A 22,441-nucleotide genomic window follows, 5' to 3' on the forward strand; every position below is an offset into this window, starting at 1 on the left:
AAATGAGTCCGTTGGACCCCCTGATCTACAGGACGGATCCGTTTGGGTTGGACTTCAGGGACACAACAGCTGTTCTTCTGTTTCAGATTCATCATGTTTCCTCTGTTCGTTCTGCACTTCTGCTGAACCTGTTTGGATCCACATGGGTCTAAAACCTCTGCCCCGTGGAGGGTTGAACTCACGACCTTCAGATTATGAGACGACCTTCCATAAACAGGAACAGAAATCTGGGTTGGTTTGAATCTAGAATGCCACGCAAAAAGATCTTGAATTAATAAAAGAAAAATAAACGTTGAATTAAGCAAAAAAGAATCTTGAATGAAGAAAAAAAAATTTAATAAAGCAATGAAAAAACCTTGAATTCAGCAAAAATTCTTGAATTAAAAAACAAAACAAAACTTGAATTAAGCCAAAAAATTAAGCAAAAGAAATCTTTAAGCCAAAAAAAAAACACTTCAATGAAGCAAAAAAAATCTTAAATTAAGAAAAAAAAATCTTGAATTAAGCAAAAAAAAATCTTGAATTAAGAAAAAAGAAACTGAATTAAGCAAAAAAAAATCTTGAATTAAGCAATGCTTGACTCGAGAATGCTGGTTCCCCCTCGATCTCCTACTAAATTCAACAACAACTATTCAGAGAAAAACCAGAGTTTGGGTCAAACTGTGGTTTTTACATTAAACACATTTAATGAACAAGTTCAATTCACACAGTTTAAGGGTCAATTATTTGTAAAAAGTCAATAAACAGTAAAATGTGTCTATTGTTGGTTTTATTAAAATGAGAAAAAACTATTTACAGTAAAAAAAAAAAAAAGACAGATTGCATATGAATCAGATGAATGAACCCAGTCTGTAAAGGATCTGAACTGTGAACCTGTTTATGATCACAGTCTGGTCATGTGACCAACCTCTGGTTCCTGGTTCAGCTCTGGGTCCAGGTGGTTCAGGTCTGGCTCTGGGGGATCCTCCTCCACAGTCCTCCACACAGACAGGGTCAGTTCAGGTCTGGGTCTGGGTCTTGGTCCAGGTCCAGGTCCAGGTCTGGCTCTGGGGGATCCCCTCCACAGTCCTCCACACAGACAGGGTCAGTTCAGGTCTGGATCTGGGTCTCGGTCCTGGTCCTGGTCCAGGTCCAGGTCCAGGTGGTTCAGGTCTGGCTCTGGGGGATCCTCCTCCACAGTCCTCCACACAGACAGTTCTTAATCCATCGTTGCTCCCACTGTTTCATGGCGTTGGTTTTGTTCGGAGATCGAAGCATCGTGACACAACCACACCTGAAAACACACACAGAGGGAGGTCAAGCTCCGCCTACTCCGCCCCTGCCTGTGAAGCTCCGCCCCCTCCACTCCCACTGCTGGTGATGAGCTGGACGTGTACGTGTACATGGACGTGCACGTGGATGTGGACGTGGACATGTTCGTACCTGGTGCAGGCCTTGCTCTCCTCAGTTGGACACACGCCCATGTGGACACAGCGCAGATTGTCCATCTTCTGGGAGCTGGGACTCCTACGACAAAACATACGATCAAACATACGACAAAAGCACCAATAAAAATTACGATAAAACATACAATCAAACCACTGATAAAACATACGATGAATACGACAGGAAATGGACATGATCAAAGGACCATGTAAACGTCAGGATCATCAGCGTAAAAGGGAAGTTTTATTTAATAATGAATGATAAATTTGATTGAAAATAAAAAAAAAAATTTTCTTCAGTTTTCTGATTTAATAAATAACATTTGAACTGAGTGAGTTTTAATCAACGTCTACATCATCAGTGAATTAAATCTAGAAAACACAGGATTTTACACTGAAAACAGGTCAAATTCAGGGTGGATCAGATTAGAATAAAGGCAGATAAATCCCTTAAATTAAAGGTGCGGGAACTTTCGTGACCAATTTTTCATCAGGTCTGTCCATCCTCAGTCATCCTCAGTATCAGGAATCTGTTCGTCTGTCATTACTCAGCTGAATCTCTTGCATTACGACAGCGGCAGCACGACCATATGATATTATACGAATGAAACAAACGACGTGGAAACGGCTGAAGGACTACGCACAGAGGGAAGGGAGCTCCTGCTGTTTCCGCCTCGTGTCTGTAGCAGCTGCCGCTGTCAGACAGCGGAGCAAACCAGCGTTTCCCACAATGCACGTCATTAGGGCTGGGTAAAAAAATCAATTTAATCGATTTTAGATCGATTTCTTTTTAATTTTGCATAATCGATTAATCTCCCCCTTGAACTGCCACCTTATCATGGTGGGGAGTTTGAGTGCCCGAATGATCCCAGGAGCTCTGTTGTCGGGGGCTTTATGCCCTGGTAGGGTCTCCCAAGGCAAACAGGTCCTGGGTGACGGGCCAGACTAAGAGCAGTTCAGAAGCCCCTATGAAAGAAAAACAACTAAAGAACGTGACGTCACCCGGTATGGCGCAGCCGGGGCCCCACCCTGGAGCCAGGCCTGGGGTTGGGGCTCAAATGCGAGCGCCTGGTGGCCGGCCTATGCCCACGGGGTCCGGCCGGCCCAGCCCGAAGGAGCAACGTGGGCCCGCCCTCCGGTGCTCACCACCCACCGAGGGAATCATAGGGGCCGGATGCAATGTGGATTGGGTGGCAGTCGACGGCAGGGAGCCCGACAACCCGATCCCCGGACGCAGAGTCCAGCTCTTGGGACATGGAATGTCACCTCGCTGGGAGGGAAGGAGCCGGAGCTTGTGAGGGAGGTTGAGAGATACCGACTAGATATAGTCGGGCTCACCTGCACACACAGCTTGGGCTCTGGAACCCAACCCCTCGAGAGGGGCTGGACTCTCCATTTCTCTGGTGTTGCCCGCGGTGAGAGACGGCGGGCTGGCGTGGGCTTGCTCATAGCCCCTCAGCTCAGCCGTCAGGTGTTGGAGTTCACCCCGGTGAACGAGAGGGTCGCGTCCCTGCGCCTTCGGGTCGGGGACAGGTGCCTCACTGTTGTCTCGGCCTACGGGCCGAACAGCAGTGCAGAGTACCCGGCCTTCTTGGAGTCCTTGGGAGGGGTGCTGGATGGTGCTCCGACTGGGGACTCCATTATTCTCCTGGGTGACTTCAATGCCCACGTGGGCAACGACAGTGAGACCTGGAGGGGGGTGATGGGGAGGAACGGCCTCCCTGATCTGAACCCGAGTGGTGTTTTGTTATTGGACTTCTGTGCTAGTCACAGTTTGTCCATGACAAACACCATGTTCCAACACAGGGATGTCCATAAGTGCACTTGGCACCAGGACCCCTAGGCCGGAGGTCGATGATCGACTTCATTGTCGTATCATCAGACCTCCCGCGTGTTTTGGACACTCAGGTGAAGAGAGGGGCAGAGCTGTCAACCGATCACCACCTGGTGGTGAGTTGGATCCGCTGGCGAAGGAGGAAACCGGACCGACTCGGCAGGCCCAAACGTGTTGTGAGGGTCTGTTGGGAACGTCTGGCAGAGCCTGATGTCAGTGCGGTCTTCAACTCCCCCTCCGGGAGAGCTTCTCCCAGATCCCGGGGAGGCTGGGGACATTGAGTCCGAGTGGACCATGTTCTCCACCTCCATTGTCGAAGCAGCTGCTCGGAGCTGTGGTCACAAGGTCTCCGGTGCCTGTCATGGCGGCAATCCCCAAACCCAGTGGTGGACCCCGGAAGTAAGGGATGCCGTCAAGCTGAAGAAGGAGTCTTATCGAGCCTTGTTGGCCCGTGGGACTCCCGAGGCAGCTGATGGGTACCGGAAGGCCAAGCGAGCTGCAGCCCGAGCAGTTGTGGAGGCAAAAACTCGGGTCTGGGTGGAGTTTGGGGAGGCCATGGAGGAGGACTATCGGTCGGCCTCGAGGAAATTCTGGCAAACCATCCGGCGCCTCAGAAGGGGAAAGCAGTGCGCCACCAACACTGTTTACAGTGGAAGTGGGGAGCTGCTGACCTCGACTGGGGATGTTGTCGGACGGTGGAAGGAATACTTCGAGGATCTCCTCAATCCCACTGTCACGTCTTCCATGGAGGAAGCAGAGGCTGAGGTCTCAGAGGTGGACTTGTCCATCACCCAAGCTGAAGTCACCGTGGTGGTTGGCAAGCTCCTCGGTGGCAGGGCACCGGGGTGGATGACATTCGCCCTGAGTACCTTAAGTCTCTGGATGTGCAGGACTGTCTTGGCTGACATGTCTCTGTAACATCGCGTGGCAGTCGGGGACAGTACCTCTGGATTGGCAGAAGAAGGGGGACCGGAGGATGTGCTCCAACTATAGGGGGATCACACTCCTCAGCCTCCCAGGGAAAGTCTATTCCAAGGTACTGGAGAGGAGGATCCGACCGATAGTCAAACCTCGGATCCAGGAGGAACAATGCGGTTTTCGTCCCGGTCGCGGAACGCTGGACCAGCTCTATACTCTCCATCGGGTGCTCGAGGGTTCATGGGAGTTTGCCCAACCAGTCCACATGTGTTTTGTGGATCTGGAGAAGGCGTTCGACCGTGTCCCTCGTGGTATCCTGTGGGGGTGATTTGGGAGTATGGGGTCCGGGGCCCTCTGCTAAGGGCAGTCCGGTCCTTGTATGACCGAAGCAGAAGTCTGGTTTGCATTGCCGGCAGTAAGTCAGACCTGTTCCAGGTGCACGTTGGTCTCCGGCAGGGCTGCCCTTTGGCACTGGTTCTGTTCATAATTTTTATGGACAGAATTTCTAGGCGCAGCCAGGGGCCGGAAGGGATCCGGTTTGGGGACCACAGGATTTCATCTCTGCTTTTTGCAGACGACGTTGTCCTGTTGGCCTCATCGAACCTGGACCTTCAGCGTGCCCTGGGGCGGTTTGCAGCCGAGTGTGAAGCGAGCGGGATGAGGATCAGCACCTCCAAATCCGAGGCCATGGTTCTCGAACGGAAAAAGGTGGTTTGCCCTCTCCGGGTCGGTGGGGATCTTTGCCCCAAGTGGAGGAGTTCAAGTATCTTGGGTCTTGTTCACGAGTGAGGGAAGGATGGAGCGTGAGATTGACAGACGGATCGGTGCAGCGTCTGCAGTGATGCAGTCGCTGTACCGGTCTGTCGTGGTTCAGAAGGAGCTGAGCCGAGAGGAGAAGCTCTCGATTTACCGGTCAATCTACGTTCCTACCCTCACCTATGGTCATGAGCTTTGGGTCATGACCGAAAGGACAAGATCCCGGATACAAGCGGTCGAAATGAGTTTCCTCCGCAGGGTGGCTGGGCGCCCTTAGGGATAGGGTGAGGAGCTCAGTCACCAGGGAGGAGCTCGGAGTAGAGCCGCTGCTCCTCCGTGTCGAGAGGGGCCAGCTGAGGTGGCTTGGGCATCTGTTTTGGATGCCTCCTGGACGCCTCCCTGGGGAGGTGTTCCGGGCATGTCCCACCTGGAGGAGACCTTGGGGAAGACCCAGGACACGGTGGAGAGACTATGTCTCTCGGCTGGCCTGGGAACGCCTCGGGGTCCCCCCGGAAGAGCTGGAGGAGGAGTCTGGGGAGAGGGAAGTCTGGGCATCCCTGCTTAGACTGTTACCCCCGCGACCCGGCCCCGGATAAGCGGGGATAATGGATGGATGGATAATCGATTAATGGTGGATGAGATCGGTTTTTCAGAGCAGGACCGCGAGTAAATGACCCAGAAACCGCCAATGCAGAAGCACATCCGGCTCTGTCTCGCAAGCCCCTCATGGAGACAGAGCGTCTTGGTCGTGTTCACGTCAGTTCTGGCGCAGGAGGAACACGGAGGAAGGGTGGGGAAAACCCCTAAGTGGGAGGAAGGGTGGGGAAAACTCCTAAGTGGGAGGAAGGGTGGGGAAAACCCCTCAGTGGGAGGTCCTCCAGGCCTCAAACTGGAACCCGCAGTGGTTGGTGGAGGCGGGTCACAGAAGCCAGTCGTTCTAGAAATATTAACTTGGATCACCTGTGACTGAGGGCGGAATTAGAGAAGTAGCAAACCGTAAATCACGAAGCTCCGCCCACCCTCCCCCTCCAGTGAGTTTGTTGTACCAAGGGCCCAACATGAGTCTGTTTCAGGGGTCAAACTGGTGTCAGTGCCCCAGGGTGACAGGAATGAGCCTTAAGGCTGGAAGCAGCAGGAATAAAACAGAATAAAGATGAAGAAGTCCATTCTGAGCCACTGGACAAACATGCACATGTTTGTGTCTGTTCTTATTTCACAGTAGATTCATCTGTTTACTGATGAAATGTCAGATTGATTTCCTTTCTAATATCAGTACTGATTCTGTGTTGCATGGCTGCAGTAGTCAAATAATCAAGTTACAACTCAAAATTGTACTTTGGTTTCACTAAATGAAACTGAATCAATCAATCAATACTGAATCAAATCAAATCAAAATTAACTGATTCAGAACCTTATGAATCGAAATCAAATCAATTATGGAAATTGGCCATGATACCCAGGCCTACACATCACGACAAAATTCTGAAGATGCTCGAGTTCCCTACTGGCTCTGTAAAGACATGGAATATTTCTGGTAGATGGCACTAAGAAACTGCTCACCATAACGCAGACTGGATTCAGCCGAGTACTGGCAGACAGACGAACAGATTCATGAGACTGAGGATGGACAGAGACCATGAACAACTGGGCACGAAAGTCTCCCACAGCTTTAAGGTGAAACGTAAAGGTTAAACTGGGCCACATGCACAGTGTGTCAGGGTTCAGATCTATGCGGTCCAGGTGGTCTGGGCGTCCTACCTGGTGTAGACCTCCAGGGGGTGGATGCGCCCCCCCCTGCGGACATGGACAGGCCTTTCCGAACTGCAGCCTCAGTGGGTTGTTTTCCCTGCAGTTTGACGATGACGCCGTCGTGAGCGGCAGCCCAGTCCATACTGGGAACCAGCAGCTGACTGGGAAGGAGGCAGCACTCGTCTATCAGGGTGTTCCAGGGCTCCTGGGTGGGGGGCGTCGTCCCGGGCTGATGACGGAAAGGAGGGACACGTCAGTGTAGGACCGGCCAACCTTCAGGGACGGGGTATGTACAAACAGTTTATGGCACGAGGATTGAATGTGTGTTTTATTCTGTCTTACATTTATTATTAACTACAGAGACAGACATCCACAGAAACCTCGTATGTCTTATGTGTAGTTTAATTCATTTTATTATGTGAGTTGTGACAGTGACAGGTCAGCAGGTTCTGGTTGTGGTCTGGTCCTGGTTCTTACAGCAGATCCACAGCTTGGTCAGCCAGTCTGAACAGCAGCTGCATGCTGTCCGGTGTCTGAGGTGGCGGTGAAGGTGGGCAGGCAGCCGGGGCTGCAGCAGACCCCAGATCCGGATACATCACCAGCATCTCTTGAGCATGCCCCAGAGACGCCCCGTCCCTCATGAAGCCGAAGCCCCGGACTGCACCATGGAGCCCGTGGAACCCGGAAGAACCAGGCGGAACCACACAACATATGCATGGGTAGAACACAACGGAAATGAAACAGAAATCAACTCAAAAACAAAGAGAATTAGTACGAATTTTTTCTGTCTTCTTTGCTCTCATTGGCTGATGCTCTGTTCCCTGCGTTCTCATGGCTGACGCTCTGTTCCCTGGTCTCATTGGCTGACGCCTCTGTCCCTGCGTTCTCATGGCTGCGCTCTGTTCCCTGCGTTCTTATTGGCTGACGCTCTGTTCCCTGCGTTCTCATTGGCTGGTCTGTCATGGTGCTGTCGTGCTCTCACCTGATTGGGCAGGTTGGCTAACAGGTAGAGGACAAAGTCTCCCACCCATTGGATGAGCTGCTGCAGAGACTGTAAGGGAGGGGCGTCCAACACAACTCCTCTGTCTTCAGGTTGATCATCACCTTATCGATATCTGAGGAAAGACGCCCATCAATAACCGATCCAGACTGCATGGCTGCCTTGTCACCCCGCCCCCCTGGCGTACTGGGGTTCTGTCACCGGTCCCCGCCATCCCCCCGGTGTCCCCGTGTCCCCTGGTTCTGTCCCCGCCCCCTGGTGTCCCCCGGTTCCCTACCTGCCCCCCAGTGTCCCCTGGTTTCCGTACCCATTCCCCGGGTTCCGTCTCCGCCCCCCCTGTGCCCCCGTGTCCCCCGGTTCCGTACCTGCCCCCCAGTGTCCCCTGGTTCCGTATCCATTCCCCCTGGTTCCACCTCCGCCGCCCTGTGCCCCCGTGTCCCCCCGTGTCCCCCGGTTCCGTCCCCTGTGTCGTACCGGTGTCAGTGTTCTTGGCGCAGATCTCGGTCAGTCTGTCTCCCGGGCTTTTGTCCGGCGTGTTGAGAACGTGCGGCCTCAGCAGAGACTTTAAGGTGGAGCTGATGGCGATCAGCAGCAGTTTGGCGTGGAAGTCGCAGGCCCGTGCCGCCGTCGCAGTCGACAGTTTACACAGAGACGCCTTCACCGCCACGATGCGCGTTGCCAGGACCTGAAGGAGGACGACAACAGCGAAAAAACAAGAAGAGGACAGAGGTGGATTTGGTCTGATTGGACTGGTCTAGATCCGAGTTTTAAGAATTTTAGTCTGAGTTTGGATGAAACAACTTTGTCATCAGAAGGTAACGATCAGATGAGACTAGATTAATTTAGACTGCATAAGAAATAACTACATTACTTTAGATTACATTACATTAATTTACATTAAATTAGAATAAATTAGATTAATTTAGGTTACATTTGAATAAACTACATTACTTTAGATTACATGAGAATAAACTACATTAATTTAGATTACATTAGATTTAATTAGATTCATTTAGATTAAATTAGAATAAACTAGATTACTTTAGATGACATTAGAATAAACTGGATTAAATTAGATTACATTTGAATAAACAACATTAATTTAGATTATATTAAATTAGATTAATTTAGAGTACATTTGAATGTCTGTTGTGTTGTCTGTCTGTTGTGTGGTTTTGTCTGTTGTGTCTGCTGTGTGTCTGTTGTGTTGTGTGTCTGTAGTTCGTCTGTTGTGGTACCTGCTGCAGTGCCTGGTTCTGCCTCATGTACTCCTCGTGCAGTTTCTCCACCAGGTTGTGGACCATGGTGGGCTGGACGTGCAGCAGGACGTCCCACCAATCGTAGCCCGTCACCATGCAGTACTCTAGGAGGAACAGCAGGTGGCGCAGGGTGGTGTTCAACTCCAACACCTGACCCATAGAAGGAGAGACCCGAAGCATGTGGAGCTGAGGGAGAAGGAGGAGGAGGAGAGGGAGGAAGAGGAGGAAGAGGAGGAGAAGGAGGAGGAGGAGGAGAGGGAGGAAGAGGAGGAAGGAGAACAACATTAGAAAACACACGAAGGACAAATAAAAGAATGAAATGAATAAGTGGATAGATGAATGACCCCCCCCCACCCTGAGGTCATCAGAGATCATTAAAGGTCATCAGAGATCATCAGAGGTCATTAAAGGTCATCAGAGGTCATCAGAGGTCATTGGTGTGCACTGACCTTTCCATGGTTGTCGACTCCTGCCAACGCCAGCGACGTCCAGGAGAACTGCAGGGCTTTGAAGTGGAGGGCGGGGCCTCCGGTCCTCTGGCGCTTGATGGCGGACTCGTCTCCGGGACGCTGACCCGGTCCGGAGGAGGAGGAGGAGCCATAGAACACGCCCATGGTGTGGAGGGAGAGACGGTGGAGGATCTGGATACTGCCGTCATGGAAGGCCAGAGCCAGACCTGGACCCACACAGGGGTAGGGTTAGGGACTGTTCAGGTGCGTTCAGGTGTGTTCAGGTGTGTTCAGGTGCGTTCAGGTGCGTTCAGGTGTGTTCAGGTGTGTTCAGGTGCTGTTCAGGTGCGCTCTCACCCAGTCCGGGGCAGAACTTGGTGTCCGACGCCACCTTCAGGTCGGTGTTGGAGATGGAGATGGGCAGTTTGGGCAGGGCCACGGCTGACACCCTCTCCAGGTCGTTGGTGGTGGTCAGGATCCTCCACTTCAGGATGGTCGGCTGCTTTTCCCCAACTACAGCCGGAGGTCAGAGGTCAGAGGTCAGAGGTCAGGAGCATCGTGTCATGTGACAGAGCCATAGGGTTAACCCTCCATTATCCCATAAACGAAAATACCAAATACTCAAAAACTGTTATATTTTTAACCCTTTAAATGACATGTTTGCAATGTTGTAACAACGCTAAAGTAGCTAACGCTAAAAACACTAATTATTATTATTATCTTCATTATTATTATCATTATCATCATCACCATTATTATTACATTATAATTATTATCATTATTAATATTATTATTATCATTGTCATTATTATTATCATTATCATCATCACCATTATTATTATTATCACTATAATTATTATCATTATTAATATTATTATTATCATTGTCATTATTATTATCATTACCATTATTATTATTATTATTATTATTATTATTATTATTATTATTATTATTAATAACAATAATAATAATAACAATAATAATAATGGATTGGACTTTATACAGCACTTTTCTAGACACCCAAAGCGCTTTACATTTTTGATCCATTCTTCATTCGCTCTCACATTCCCCCTCTGGTGGTGGTAAACTACACCTGTAGCCACAGCTGCCCTGGGACAGACTGACAGAAACGTGGCTGCCAATTCGCAACTACAGCCCCTCCCACCACCACACATTCATATGCATACATACACCTGTATTATTATTATTACGTTTTAAACTGGCTCACCCACATACTCTGGAATGTTAAAGTGTGTTTCTCACCGACTGGAGATCGATGCTGGAAAATGTTGTTGACAGGAAGTCCCTCCTTCCTCAGGGACCAACATTCCACGATGCTGCCGCTCTGATTGGACGCACACAGCAGAACCTGCGCACGCACGCACGCACACACACACACACACATAGGCGGGTTCTGAAGGTTCTGCTGGAGCTGCCTTTGTTCTGTTCAGATTCATCTGAGGACCTGTCTGTTGGTTCTGAGTTCTGCTGTTGAACTGGGCTCACCTGCTCCGAGTTCTCCCGGGTCAGGAACTTCAGGTGGGTCACAGCCGGGTACTTCTCCCTCCTCAGCGGGTCGGTGGTGCAGCGCAGGAACAGAGACGGCAGCAGCTCGGTGTCGATGCGACACTTTTCACTGACGACGCTGACCACCACCTGAACACAGAGGTCAGAGGTTAGGGGTCAGTCGCACTCTAAAACAACAGCTTTAACACGTCAACATGCAGCTGGAAACTACACAGAACTGCTGAAAAGAATATTCCAGAACGTCAAGGTGCTGTTTTTATGAACATTTTATATGAACCCTTTAAATCACCAAAGACAACCAACAACCAACAACTAACAGAACTGACTGAAACAGACCATAATAGCTCCAGATAGAGTTACCATGAACAGAATTCACAGCCAACTGCTTTATTAATAATCACTAATTAATGGATACTGAGGAAAATGCTGAACTGCAGTAAAACAGTCCCAGCTGCTGTAAATAAAGGCTGATGTCTGCGGTGACCTTTGACCTGACCTTGTAGAACTGGACGGGGGATGAGCTGCTCCCGTCCGTCGCCGCCACCACGATGTTCCCTCCTCCAGTGAAGGCGATGTCAGCCAACGCCACGCGGCCCCGCAGCCGGCACAGGCTCTCGCTGGCGGTCAGCAGGGCGCCGCCCGGCTTCAGCAGCGACACGGTGACCAGGCCGCTGACCGTCACCGCCAGCCAGCCCTCCATGGGCTTCCCCCCGAACAGCGTCAGAGACGGTGAGAACTTCACCCGCGAAAACTTCTCTCCGAAGTTCGTGGATCCAGACTGAAGGAGGAAGAGGTCAGAGAGGCGGAAAAACATGTGACTAGGGATGTAACAATTACTGGTATAACGATAAACTGCGGTAAAATCGCAGACAGTATGACTGTTTAAATTCTAATTACCATGATGACCGTGTTTGATTACCGCACTTTTATGTAAAGATCTACTTTTATGCCAAATATTTGAGTATAGTTTTAATTTATTACAATTTTAATTTTCTATACCTAATATTTGGAGCCAATATTCACTTTTAAAGTCTGTGAAAAGGTTCGTTAAGCATCTGTGTGTTATTTATGTAATAAATTGCATACATTTTTCAAATTGGATTTTTTTTTCTTTTTTTGTGTGTTTTCTGTCCTTTTATGTTGATATAGAACACAGTTGTCCAACATGCGTCCCGGGGGCCAAATCCGGCCTGCCAAAGTGTCTAGTCCGACCCCTGGGATGAATTTGTGAAATGCAAAAATTACACAGAAGATATGAACAATCAAAGATGTTAGAATCATTTTAGGTCAATTCAATCTAAAGTGGATCAGACCAGTAAAATACTATCAGAATAACCTATTAATAATGAAAACTGTACATTTTTCTTTGTCGTAGTGTAAAAAAAAAAAAAAAAGAAAAAGTTACATTTCACAAAAATGTTTACATTTACAGACTATCCTTTTACAAAAAATGTGAATGACCTGAAATGTCCTAACAGACGTATGTGGAATTTTAAATATATTCTCTCTGTTATTGAATGTTTTGTGTATTTGTAGATAAACTGTGATCTGTACGTTGTGATGCACATGTATCAATTATAAACTAAGGTGTAAAACTGTTAACATTGCACTTTGAATTTTCAGGTTGCTCATATTTGTTCATGTTATGTTCAAGTACAGTTCGTAGATTTAAACATTTTCATTACAGAATTTTACTGTTTTTTTCCACTCAAAAGTTCTTATACTATTATTTATATTATTTTACTGGTCCAGCCCACTTTAGATCATATTAGGCTGAATGTGGAACTGAACTAAAATGAGTTTGACACCACTGATACAGCAGGTTAAAGTAGAGCTGCAACCGATTAATTGACTCAAAGTGATCCAAAAAAAAGTCATTCAACCACAATTCTGCTGAATCAAAGCTTTGTTTCCTTCATTTCTCTGCTGTTAAACATCGGTTCCACTGTTGTGTTTCACACGGACACTTATTGTGACGCACAAAGAAGCTTCAATTCAGGAAAACTGCAATAGAATAATTTCCCTTCAATCAATTCAAGTCGATTAATCGAATCTGGAATATTTGCATTGGCTTCAAGCACCTCATTGATTAATTGGTTGCAGCTCTAGGTTAAAGTGAAAAAATAACAGATGATATAGATGAAGTTGTGCTAAAAAACAGATCCCAAACATGGGTATAGTAAACATTTGTTTCTATAGTATATAAAAGCCAAATCAAAAGGACTGAAAAACGGACAAAATAGACTCAGACCACTAAGGGTTAATATTGGAATGTTTCTGACACAGAAGGGACATTCGGACTATTATTTTATTTGGGATTTTTTTTTTTTTCAAAATACAACTAGGTTAAATTATTTCAGTGTGTGTATCAGTACTTTTTGAACATTTCGAGCACAATTTCAACAAAATGTCAAAGATGATGCTGTTTGACACAAATAGGTACAATGTAAAAACTAAACTTGAGTTGAATAACCTTCCATTAGAATATGTCCAAACCTACAAGTACCTTGGACAGATAGTTTCTGATAATCTTAGTGATGATAGTGACATTCAAACTAAGGTTAGGAGTCTTTATGGCAGGAGTCATTTTTTATCTCTCGCAGGTTTTATTTTTGTTCTACCATTAAGAATAAATTGTTCACATCTTTTTGCTGGAATATTTCTCTCTGTTACATATGGGTTCATTTTAAATGTTGTACTGCTCACTCAGAGTTGCTTTTAACAAAGGATTCCATATTCTACATGGTCTTTATCATAGCTGTAGTGCTAGTGGTATGTTCTGTTTTAATAAGGTTCGTTCTTATTATGAGATGTTACAGAAAGCAATTTTGAATTTTATACTGCGTTTAAGTCACTCTAGAAATGTTGTGATTTTTACAATAGTTAACTCTGACTTTAATGCAGATTCCACACTTGTTAAATACTGGCACCAGCATCTTTAGACTTGTTATTGAAGACAGGGTGTGTGCATGTTTTTATATTTATAACCCTTTTAATTGTTATTTTTTTTTTAATGTTTAGTATACTCTATGGACTGGAACTATTTACATGTCTGATACAAATAAATAAATGAAAAAATAAATAAATACTGCGATAATACTGGTAACTGTGATCTGACATGTTCCTATCATTACATCCCTCCATGTGACAGGTGAAGGTGAAGGCGTTACGGTTCGGACCATCTCCACGTGCAGCGCCAGTTTGACTCCGTTGTGTAACCAGCTCAGAGCCACGATGGGGTCTCCGTCCAGAGAGCTGGACAGGACGCTCTCCCAGCTGTTGACCAGGTGGTCGGACATGGACCAGCACTTAATCTGACCGTCCCCGTCTGCGGACAGCAGCCGCGAACCTGCAAACAAAAACAACAACAAGAACAACAACAGGTGTCAGAAGGAAAGGGAAGTAGTCATGTCTCCATCTGGACTTTTTTGCTTCTGATCCAATTTTTTTAAGGATTAGATACCGACCCCATACCAACTTTTTACAATGACATTTTGATTTAAATTTGGAGTCATTATTAATAGGTTATTATTCTATTATTTTACTTTAGATCACAGTTGGGCCAAATGTTTAGTTTTTTTTTTTTTTATTGAAAATATTTGGGTATACAAGACATATAAATTTTGAACAAACATCAAGATGTCAAAAAGAAAAAGCATTTGAACAAATAAATAAAAAAAGCATAAATTTAACCTCCTCAGACCCAGGAAATGTCAGTAAAGTACCAGCTTTTTTTGGTTTTTATTCAATCAGTGCCTATATTGGAAACATCATGATGCAGCAGTTTTTTCAGATGCAGTTTTTAAATTTTTATGGAATGTCCTTTGTGCTGGACAGTTTTCTTTTCTTTTTTTTTGTATAAAGTTGTGAAACTTTTGTCCACAAATGTGGACAGAAAACCCATAGCTGGGTGTGAGGAGGATAACGACACAAAGCAGAACAGGCAAATAACAGTATAAAAAAACCAAACATATCGAACAAAAATAAATAAATAAATACATCAGAGAGTTCAGTCTATTTTAAAGAATTCTTTATAAATTGCCAGGGTGCTAGTGCTTTATTTGTTAATGATAAAATCGAATGATTTAATACATTTTTCAAATTCCATCAGAAAGACTTTAAAATTTGGGCTTGTTTTTGGTAAATTTATTTTGGTGTATATGAAATTTTCCAAATAACATGATCAAATTTACAACAAATCCTAAATTACGAATGTCATGTTTAAAATATGTAATTACATTTTGAGACGTTATAGTTATTTTTTCATTACTTTTAGATATGATATATTTTTTCAATTTTAGATCAGAAATTAGAAGAAGAGTGTTCACACACAAAGAATAAGTGTAGAGTAGTTCCAGGACAAGAATGACAACAGTTACATATTTCTTCTGGTTGGTCTGAATGTGGAACCTGAACTAAAACAACTATGACACCTTTGACTCTGAAGAACTTTAGGGTCATTTTTCCAAATTCAGACTGTGGGACACATTAGAACCTTTGGTGGGCCTGTTTTGGCCCACGGGCCGTACGTTTACCGCTGCTGTAAATCTGTGTTCTATTAAACTGACAGTGGGATTCCTCAGGGCACCGTCATAGGCCCCATCATTTATATGTTTACACTAATACATTCTCAGACGGATGGTACAGACACTGACCTTCAAGGACGTTGTTCATTTGACTTTTGTACCTTTTAAATTCCTCGTGTGGTGTGTTAGGTTGGTTTTTTAATGTGGATGTTTGGCTTAAATCTCAGCTTTCTGTAACTTCTGCTGCCTGTTCAAGGACACTCTGCAAAAAAGATATTTAATCTAAACCAGTCTTTTTTTTCCCTGGACAAGACAAGACAAGATATACACAGTGTTTTCATTAATACATATTGTTAATATTCTTCATATATTTACATACTGTTAATACTGTAAATTTGCGTCTATTTTTTATCCATTTTTATTTCTTATTCTCCTTTGCTCTATTATTTTGTTACTTTGTAAAATTTCTATTCTATTTTCTGATCTTATTTTTAGTTTTTGTAATTTTATATTCACTCTGTTCTTATTTCTGTTGTACTGGTGTTTTAATCATATTGTTGCACTGATTGGAGGAGCACAATGACAATAAAGGCTGTTCTATTCTATTCTATTGTGTTCTATTCCACTCTATTCTGTTCTACTCTATTCAATTCTATTGTATTCTGTTGTATTCTATTGTGTTCTATTCTACTCTATTCTATTCTACATGCTTTATTGATCCCTAAAGGGGGAAATTCAAATGTACAGCAGCACAAGACAATAAACTTTAAGTACAATAGAAAAATACAGATTAAAATATCTGTCAAATGTGTTAAAGTGACTGAATACAATAATAATAATAATAATAATAATAATAATAATAATAATGATAGTAACAGTAGATAAAGTCAGGCGTGTGCAGTAGGTGATACTGACAGATGCTAACGTCTGTTAACACTAGGGCTGTGTATCGGCAAGAATCTGGCGATGCAATACAAATCACAATACTAGGATCACAATACGATATATCATGATACTGTTAAAAAGCCAATTTTTGGTTCATTTCTTTTTTTAAATGATTATTTCCTGGAAGAATTGAATTCCAGCAGAAATCTGCCCAAATACTAAACACATTTGTATTTGATCCCAACAGGATCTCATGTTCTATCAGCAAATGTTCCTGTGTTCAAACTGAAATTCTGTTTTACAGACATTCCAGTTTCAGATCCTGTTCAAATGTTCAGATTCTATTAGTTCACAACTAACATCAGAACAGGATTTGAGTTCAATCCCAACAAAGGAACCAACATTATTGAATAAAACATTCCATGCATTTCCATGACAACTGTTCTTCCTGGTTTAATCTGATTAAAGGTTCGATCCTATTTCAGATGTCCATGTAAACACCTTATTCCAGTTGAAACAGAAAAGTTCAGATTAAATTTAAACCTGATTAAAGTCAGTGGTTTAATCCTCTTTAACTGCGCTCTAAATTCTTCCTGGACATGTAAAGCCTTTATTCCATTTGGATTTTATTCCTTCCATTCTGCACATGCTCAGTGTCTTGTCCTGTGGCGATGATGCACACATTCTGCGCTGGTGGAAGAATCTGCACTGCAGTCTAGTCTTCCCAAAGCGTTCCAGTGGAATATTCTGATGGGATCTACCAGCCTGGAAAACCCTGAAGGAACAGTTCAACACTGGCTTTGGATTCATTCATTTGTCCTGAACTAATGAGTTCAACAAGTGGGACAAACAGTTTGAACTGCAGCACTAACGTTAGCTTAGCTTAGCCTAGCTTAGCAGAATGGCTTCATTCCTCTGCTCAGACGTAGCTAGGGTTTTAGAGGTGATCTGTAGTATTTTAGGAGTGATTTTGGTCAGTTCAGTTCTCCCTAATCATTCCTTTAGTCCGCTGGGGTCAATATGATCACAAACTGAGGCTCAGATCATGGTCATGTGACTTACTGCAGGAAGAAAATCTGGGAAATAAAAACTAATGCAAAGCTAAAACGCTAAAGCAAAGCTAATTTAGCACATGCATCCCTTCAACAAAAAGATTTTCCAACTTCCATCAACACAACAGTCCACAGATTGTATGAGTGCAGTAAGTCGCAGATCTGAAGAAATAATTAGAGAGAATCGGATTTCACAAAATCACTGACAAAAGACGACAAATCACCTTTAAAAAACTGGCTACATGTGACCATGGAAATGCAGTGACTATGCTAAGCTAAGCTAACAGAAGGGCTAAGCTAATAGAAGGGCTAAGCTAACAGAAGGGCTAAGCTAAGCTAACAGAAGGGCTGTGAGAACTGAATAAACGTTTCTCATGTAAACATTTTTTCGGGTTTAACATTTCCATGGAAACAGAAGAGAAAGTACTTTAGTTCCGGATTAAGTTCTTCTGGAAAAATAAATCAGATTTAAAAAACGTCATGTAACCATATCCATTGTTAAATAAGAATAATTAAAATATAAACAAAGAAAAACAAAAAAACATAAATGAACCTCCACACTATCTGCATTTGAATAAATACCTAAAATATTGATACAGTACTTTTTATATCGATACAGTATTGTGAAATGAAATATCGTGACATATTGCAGAACCGATATTTTCTTATAGCCCTAGTTCACAGCAGGTTGAAGGTTAAACCAGGCCCGCTGGTGTTCACTCTGATGGGGGTCGGACCAAAGGAGGGTCTGGATCCATCGTCTGAATAAGCTGAACCTCATACAGAAGAACCCACGCTCGCACCTGATTGGTCCCACTCCAGACAGGAAATGACCTCGGCATGTCCTGAGTTGATGGAGTAAACGTCCCAAGGGTGATCGGTGTCAATGATGTGGATCATGTGACTGACATCTGAAACACACACACACATACACACACACAGCTTTAGTCCAGTGGTTCTGAACTGGTCTGGGTTCAGGACCCACTATAAGCCGTCAAAGACCGACCAGACACAACACGCAGTGATAAAAGAGACCACAGACTCAAACTAGGGATGCACTGATACCACTTTTTTCCAGACCAAGTACGAGTACTTACATTTGAGTACTTGCTGATACTGAGTACTGATCCTAGTCCTTAGTAATCCCATTCCAGTTCTTAGTTCCTTTTGTAAATGTGCTTTATTGTCGTTGTCATTAGTCTGACTGGAACAAAGTGCTGCTACTGACATTTAATGTGTTGGAATGAGCGTTTGTTAATTAATCCACCAGGGGGCGCCGCTCTGAATTAACCATACTGGACAAATACCACGAAGAAGAGGAAAGTTTAATGAGAAGAAGAAGAAGAAAGTCACTAATAACAACCTGTAGACAGAGGGAACACTACTATGATACTAATGTTGCAGCATTTTTGCTGGTGAGGTTTAAAAGTTTAGCTTCAGCAGGAAGAGAAAAGACAAATGAGTGAGAAGTTTGGTTTTCACTTCCGCTGGCGGCGGTCCGCACCGCTCTGTATCCCCGGCGGTTCCACTGGTATTCTCTATCTGTGTACTCATCCTCCAGCACCTGGAAAACAGATGGAATGTACGCAGAGGACGGACAGAACGCTGCGTCTGTATCTGTCTGTGTCTGGAACGTTACTGTCAGTCACCGTTACTTTTATCAGCGTCATTTATTTGGTTCAGTCTCCACACTCATTATTCCACCGCCGTATACCTGTTGCACTGAACTAGGAATGTCACACAGCCATAAGTGGTATCGGTGCAGTTGTATAGCATATCTTTTACGAGTATGAATATGAGTACACACACTGAGTATCAGAGCCGATGCCCGATACTCGTATCGGTATTGGTGCATCCCTAATTCAGACCTAATAGTGTTTCAGTGCTAAGGTTTCAAAGCTAATCTAAACAGGTGAGTCTTTAACCTGGACTTGAACAGGGGCAGGTCAGTGAGGACTCGCAAGTCAGGAGGCAACGAGTTCTACAGTTTAGGAGCAGTAACAGCAAATGAACGATCAACCCACTGTTTACATGGGGACCTGGGGATTTGGTTTAATAACGTTATTTGAACCCAGACAAAGGCCCAAAGACCCACTGGAAACAGGTTCGGACCCACTTTAGGGTCACCACCCACCAGCTTTAAGGGAACCTGTGGAGGGTGTGTCTGCTTTGAGTGACAGGAGTCTCAGCCAGTCAAAGGGTGGTACCTTTGTTGTCGTCGTCGTCGTTCTTCAGGTCGGTGGTGAAGGCCACCAGGTTCCTGCAGGACCAGGAGCAGACCAGAGGGATGGACGGGCAGTGGGTGCTCTTCGGACGCTTCTCCCAGTCACAGACGTACGCCAGCTCCATGTTTCCACCACAGAATTAAAAACTGAAGGCCCGGAGAGAAGGCCTCACCTGAAAACACACAGGAGATGATGTCTGATCCAGGACCAGATCCAAACCAGATCAGGACTGCACAATTTAGGTCTACATTTACAGACCCTTTAATTCTATTAAACCACAAACAGACACGTTAGTGTTCATCTAAACTGATCATTTCCACATTTGACCCAATATTGATCCCAGTCGTAATTTATCGTCAGAGCTAAAACCCGATGTTCATTTAGGGTCCATTTATGATGAGAACAGCAGGTGTTATACATTTGAATAAAGTCAATAATAATGATGTTCATTTTCAGTCCCCGTGTCACGCAGCAAGAATTTAAGTATTTTCACCCATAAATGTTCTTTGTGTCAGTTGTAGCATGTGTTATGTGACAGCACTGACTCAGACCTATTCATACATGTATTAAACATGGAGATAAGTTATTTAATTTAAACACAGACACTAATAAACGGGACATGTGTCCCTGTTTCACCGCTGGATCTGGACCACAGAGGAGGACTTGAACTGTGTCTAAGCTAACGGCTAACGGCTAACGTTAGCTTACCTTACTCCAAATTCCAGTCCAGAGACGTAGATGAAAACAAACCTGTCAGTCCTCCTGTGAAACGACAATAAACCTTTAAAATATCCAAAAGTCTGCAGTATTTGTCTGCTGTTTCCAGATTTAAACGGTAATATCCGTCGATGGCTAATGTTCGAAACAAATCTGCCACCATTCATTCAGTTGGACAAAGTGTCAGGACCCCTCAGCTCTTATAGCTGCCCAGCGTCCGCCTGACGGAAACACGGTTAAAAACAAAAGAGTAAAATCCGTGTTCACGAGGTAAAGGGTGAATATATGTTTAATGACCCTGAAAATATTTATTTAGACGTGTTTAATGATACGTACGTTCCTATATATTTACTTTATTTGACTGTAGTTTGGATTTATTTGCATCTGCATCAACGGTCAGCCGTTTCTGTGAGATCATTCGACCCTCAGTTGGATCTTTCAGGCACGAAAAACCAATGACTGACAAAGAAACGAGGAAAAAAATGAATATTTGGGTACCACTCAGTCATTTTTAGGCAAGTCCCTGATTTATGCCTTTTCACTATCAAATGTACAGTTTAACAAAAAGAAAAATAAAATTAAAAAAAAGATTAAATAAAGTTCCTGATTTATGCTTTATTCACAATCAAATGCACAGTTTAACAAGACGAAAAATTTAATTAAATAAGATAAAAACAAAGGGGGACAGGGTGGTGAACTGGGTGACCTTGAAGCTGAGCCACTGCCGCTCCCTTCAGTATTTATTATAATTTGTGGTTCTGGTTGTACAAATGTTGAATAAAACCACATTAGTTGCAATAATTTCTGAAAACAAACAGGAGTAACTGGTGCAAAGAAGATAAAAACCAACTTGTTATGTATTCCTGTTTGCACCCGTGCCTTTGTATTTTCTTTAATACGGATGCCAAGTTGTTTGTATATTGTCAATAAAAAAAAAATTAAAGCCACAAGCGACATCTAAAGGCCCTCGCCACGGGCACGTCCAGTAGAAGTATGTCCATCGTTCAGCAGGTGGCGCTCTAGCACCAAATTTCAATGTCTTCTGATGAATGGGTGTAGGCCTGGGAGATTGACAACTGATTCAAATTTGAGGCAGATCTTTGGTTTTATGTCCAAACTAAAGAATTTTTGTATAAGTAAATCTGTAGGGGGGCGCTATGCAGCTAAAATTAAATTTCTTTCGTTGAATGGGTGTAGACCTGCGAGATGTACCACTGAGTCAAATTTGAGCCAAATCGGTGTTCGTATGTTTGAATTAATGCAATTTTGGTGAAGGTAAATTTGTAGGGGGCGCTACTGAGGCGAAGTGGCAATTTCTTTTGATAAATGGGTGTAGGCCTGGGAGATTGACAACTGGATTCAAATTTGAGGCAAATTGGTGTTTCGTATGTCTAACGTGAGGTATTTTCATAAAGGTAAAATTGTAGGGGGCGCTATGGCTCCGAATTTCACATTTTTCTGATAAATGGGTTGTATGCCTGGGAGATAGATGTCTGAGCTCAAATTTGAGCCAGATTGGTGTTCGTATGTCCGAACTGAAGCAATTTTAATAAAAAAAATATTAAAAATTTTTGTAGGGGGCGCTGTAGTGCAAAATTTCAGTTTCTTTTGACAAATAGGTGTAGGCCGGGGAGACAGATGTCTGAGTCAAATTTGAAGCCAAATCGGTGTTCGTATGTCCGACTAATGTCATTTTTGTAAATGTACATTTGTAGGGGGCGCTATGGAGCGAAATGTCAATTTCTTTCAGTAAATGGGTGTAGGCCTGGGAGATGGACGTCTGAGTAAAATTTCAGCCAAATTGGTGTTTGTGTGTCTGAGCTGAAGCAATTTTTGTGATGGCAAATTTTCGAAAAAACTTTGCAAAGTTTGTAACCTCGTCACACAAAAACGGTGACACCAATTCAAAAAATTCGGATAAGTTTTGATGTCCCACTTCTCTAGATACTGTAAACCGATTTTGAGCTCATTCGGCCAAACGGCTTAGTAGGAGATAGTTAAAATACGACGTCAGCGAAAACGCTGACTCAGCATTTCGGAAATTTCAATCCAATATGGCCGACTAAGGGCTGGTTTTGGGGCGTGGCCATAATAATATTTTTTGTTTGTCTCCTCATGAT

At 44.2% G+C, this 22,441-nt stretch overlaps 1 pseudogene; it reads right to left on the reverse strand.

Moving 5' to 3' along the window:
• Positions 1 to 1,004: 1,004 nt before the first annotated feature.
• LOC115417682 (mediator of RNA polymerase II transcription subunit 16-like) lies at positions 1,005 to 20,513 on the reverse strand (annotated as a pseudogene).
• Positions 20,514 to 22,441: the final 1,928 nt, after the last annotated feature.

This window comes from Sphaeramia orbicularis, chromosome 4, assembly GCF_902148855.1.
Source record: "Sphaeramia orbicularis chromosome 4, fSphaOr1.1, whole genome shotgun sequence".
NCBI classification, from domain to species: Eukaryota; Metazoa; Chordata; class Actinopteri; order Kurtiformes; family Apogonidae; genus Sphaeramia; species Sphaeramia orbicularis.